Source organism: Chenopodium quinoa, unplaced genomic scaffold (genome assembly GCF_001683475.1).
Source record: "Chenopodium quinoa cultivar QQ74 unplaced genomic scaffold, ASM168347v1, whole genome shotgun sequence".
Lineage (NCBI taxonomy): Eukaryota > Viridiplantae > Streptophyta > Magnoliopsida > Caryophyllales > Amaranthaceae > Chenopodium > Chenopodium quinoa.
In genome coordinates, this window is record NW_018745675.1 from 346713 (window position 1) to 351222 (window position 4510).

The following is a 4510-nucleotide window of genomic DNA, read 5'->3' on the forward strand; positions in this document are numbered from 1 at the left end:
TGAGTTCCACTCAAGTTGATTTCCAAATGCCCAATCTTGGGGTATTTATAAGGAAATGCAACTTGCACTCCCATTCATGATCAATGTGGGATAGTTTCATTTTTATCTAATTTATTTAAATCAAAAATAAATTATAAAACAATGCAATCAACAATCAACAAGTGGCATGAGGAGAGGAGAGGTGAGGTGAGGACCATAACCATGGGGGGGGACCATTGCCTTGCTCCCCAAGGCATGGCTCTAAGCCTTGGTCCCCACTCTCCTTAAACCGGCATCAAGCAAGGGGCGGGGGTAAGCTAGCTGCCAGCCTTGCTGGCCAGCTTGCACTGCCAGCCCAGCACAACTAGCACGCACAGCACACATCAGCCAGCACGCCTAGCGCATGCGTGCTACTAGCGAGCCACGCATGCTGCTAGGTGCTGGGCGCTGGGCGATGCCTGGAAAGGTTCTGGCCCCTGGCACACGCACACACTCACAGCAAGCACAGCGTGCTGCTGATGCTTGGTGTTGTGCTATGCGAAGGTACGCACACGCAAGTACGTAGTGCTAGCGATGGTGCGCCTAGCACACATGGTGCGTCTAGGCTTTCGCCTAGCCATGCAAACTGCATGCTAGCTCGATGTCACGTGCTGACTACTTTGCCCTAGTCACGCACCGTGCGCCACTTGCTTACAGTCTATCGTAAGACAAGTCAGGCTTTCTCCCTTGGCACTATTCTTTGTGCCCACGTAGCACAACCCTTTGTGCTGCTAGAATATATTTTCTAGCACGTCCCCTTAGTGCTAACAAGACCCCTTGGTTGAACTAAGCACTCACCCTTAGTGCCTTAGTCCAAATTTATGATTAAATGTCGTAGACAATTGAGCACACAAGCTATCACCCTTGCTAGTATGCCCGATCACTCACTTGGCACCCTCGTGCCTTAGTTTTCCTCACACTCTCTAAGTGTTTGAAGGAAAGAGATTGAGTTGCAAGAGAACACAAATGCTTTTGGAATGCTTTTTGTATTACTCTCAACTTGAATGTACAAATAAGTCTTGGAGCCTATTTATAGTGCTCCATCCTACTTATAAGGATTATCTAGAATATTCCTAACCTCCTCAAATGGAGGGTTCTAGACTTCTCTAATCTAGAGAGTTCCCATCTCTAAAGGAACATACATACAAGGAGGTTCTACACACTTCCTAAGTCTAGAATGCTAAAGACTAGCCTAGAACATTCTAGAACTTTACAAAAGTTATGTACATATGTAGAGAGACCTAGAAGACTCCTAATATGTACCAGACCTTCCTTGATTATTCTAGAGTCCTCCACTCTAGAATAGTCTTCCAAAGAACCTCGTAGATAGCTCCAGAACCTTCTAGAATCACCTCACGTTTTCCGGACTACCTGCTGAAAGGCGTGTCGCGTACCTAACAAAAATAACCTAACTAGACCAGTACTATGTAGACGGGCAAGTAAGGATCGAATCCCAAGAGACTAAGGTTCACCTAAATTATCTAGACTTAAATAATCACTAAGCATGGAATAAACTAGGAACTGCTGTATGAAAAACTAGAATTAATCAAAAGAATATAATGAATCAATAAACTAAAACACCCAAGATCAAGTATCACCACAATTACGATCGATGCAGTTATCTATCTACCCATAACATACAATTCCAAATAACATGGGGAAAAGTAAAACCTAATCAATACCAAGGACCTCTCTTGAGTATCAATGGCTTCTCTAACCACAATCAAGCCTATTCTCATGGAATCATGCAAATTAGAGACATTAAACACTTTACCTCACTTCCCAATTATCAATTCAACTACTCTCGTGATGAATTTCAAACCCTAAATTGATCTACTCAAATCCGTTAAAACCCAACTCTCGTTGTGATTAAAACTATGGAATAATAACAATACTAATTATCTCTAAACTTAAGGAGATAATAATGTCTATTCTAATGATGATTACAATGGGTATTTATACCCTTAATGAAATAAAAACAAGAAAATAATAAACCGGCAATGCGCACCACACTGCCCGGTCTGACCGGGCTTGCCATGCCCGATCGGGCGCGTGGGATAAATGCCTAAGCTTGCTTTGTTCTTCATATTTAGCACCAACAATAATCCTACTGTTCCCGGTCTTACCGGGCATGCATAGCCCAACCAGGCACAGAAGAAAAATGCAGTTTGCTTGTAATTCTTCTCAAGCTTAGCTCATGTTTAGCTCGTGTTTACATCCTTGTCCACTAACATCTCCGTAAACGCTCAAAACGTGTCCGAACAATCCAAGAAACTCCAAGTTCCTGTAAAACTTATAAAAACACACCGAACACACTAAAGAAGAGAATGTTAGCGGAAAATGGCTCTAAAGAGCCTAAAACCATGCAAGAATGTAATGAAAAGTCGGGATAAATCTATGTATAAAACGTGTACATCAAATTCCCCCAAGCTAACTCTTGCTTGTCCTCAAGAAAGACAATAAAAAATAATCAACAACCAAACAACATACTTCACCCCTTAATGCAATATTTAAAACACGGACTCAAAATCGAAATCAACCAAGCATGCATCCTAGCCAACCAATCAAATCACTCAAAATGTCGATCCACCTAATTAATCGTCAAACGAGACCAACCATGTATATTTCAAGAATCGATGACTAGAATATCTCACATCGGTGGTCACTCAACACACTTTTTATGTGGCGAGCTAAAAGCGAGCTCGATCTCTCACCATCCCCACCAATAATGCAACCCCCCCATCTCACAACACTCGCGTGTTTAGAGGGTCATAATATCGCTCAACCTAGTCAATGTGGACTCGAAATGCAACATATACTCCAGCATTTTGACAAAAGACTCGTTTCACATGAACACAATGCTATGCACGAAGATCGAAAGGACTTTTTCAAGCTTTTAACGTAGGCCGGGAATAAGAATGGGTAGGAAGTAATTTGGGAAATGCGGGCTATATTAGTCTAACTGGGGAGCTATCAAATGCAATGATTCACACCTTCGATTCACCATTTTTGATCAACAAAACACAAACCCAACTACAATAAAAACACCCATTACTTCTTCACATTCTTTTCCAACTTCAAGCTTCTTTTTATTATTTTTTTTTCACATCAACATTTTTCCTCTCTTTTTTACTTTATTATTTTTTTTCCTTTGTTGTTCCTCGCTCTTTGATTCATTCCCCTTTTTTTTCAATAAACCTCCATGCTAGTTTTCCTTCTTTTCTCTCTTTTTCTTTCATATATTTCTCATCAATTGCAACTTGAAATAAAATCACACAAAATACCGCATAATATAGCTCCTCCAAGCTAGACTTGGGAAAAGTAACCAAATTGGGACTAATGGGTAATTTTGTGAAGTTCACGAAAAATATAGTCAAGCTACAACATGGGTGAGCAAGAAGGGAACAGATGTTCTAAATTCGTATGGAGGTCACCTAATGAACATGGCCTTCGTAATTTCAACGTGCACGTGCAATGCATTACGACACACTACTAAGAGTCTAGAATCAAAACTAAGATCAATGCTACACCAGGAACTAAACACACACATGAATGAATATATAAGGCTCAAGCCTCACGGTTAACACAGTCAAGCTCCTAAATCATACATGGTTAATAGCTTTGACCCCTACTAGGGATCAACCAATTCAAGGTCAAATCATGATCTTTTAATCCACAATGCAAGTCTTTCAATCGAAATTAAATCAAAACCTTTTTGGCATTAAGGATAGGGGCACTAGGAAGTAGTTCAATGGCCATTCATTATCATGATTCTCGTATTTCATCATTTTTTTTAGATGAAAGCATCGAACCTTACTGCTAGTCTAAAGACACTAAACTAGAAAGAGAGAGTGAAAGATATAACTTGTGTACACAAGAACTTCCCCCCAAGCTAAATCAGACAATGTCCTCATTGTCTTAAAGGGAAGTTAGTGGGAAAAAGGATAGAAATTGAGTCATGTGCACAATTCTGATCATAACTTTTGATGTATTATTGATAATGCAGTGATTCTAATTGCATTGGAAAGTAGACTTGAAGATCTTTCCGACGATAGGTCACACGCAAAAATCCGTTAAGTAACGCAAAAGTTATGGCCTGTCGAACTTGAGCAGTTTTGCTGAAACGTATGTGCGCCCGGTCTGACCGGGCATGGGGTGCCCGATCGGGCGCGAAGGATATTGAAAGGTTTAACGAATTCAGCTCTTCTTTGGCTCAAAATCTGCACAAAAACAAACTCCCACAAGCACAAGTTACACTCTCCTTACCTCTCTAAAAGCCAAAGACAAACAAAAACACACAAAAATTAGAAAAGACTACAATAAAAACAATAAAATATGGGTTGCCTCCCGCAAAGAGCTAGTTTATCAAGGTCTTTAGCTTGACCTTCGTTATTAGCTCAACCTGGTTCACCACACGAAGAAGGAACTCTGCGATGTTGCCCATGAAAATATCTGCCTCCAAGTGACTCCTTCACTTTATATTTGACATGCT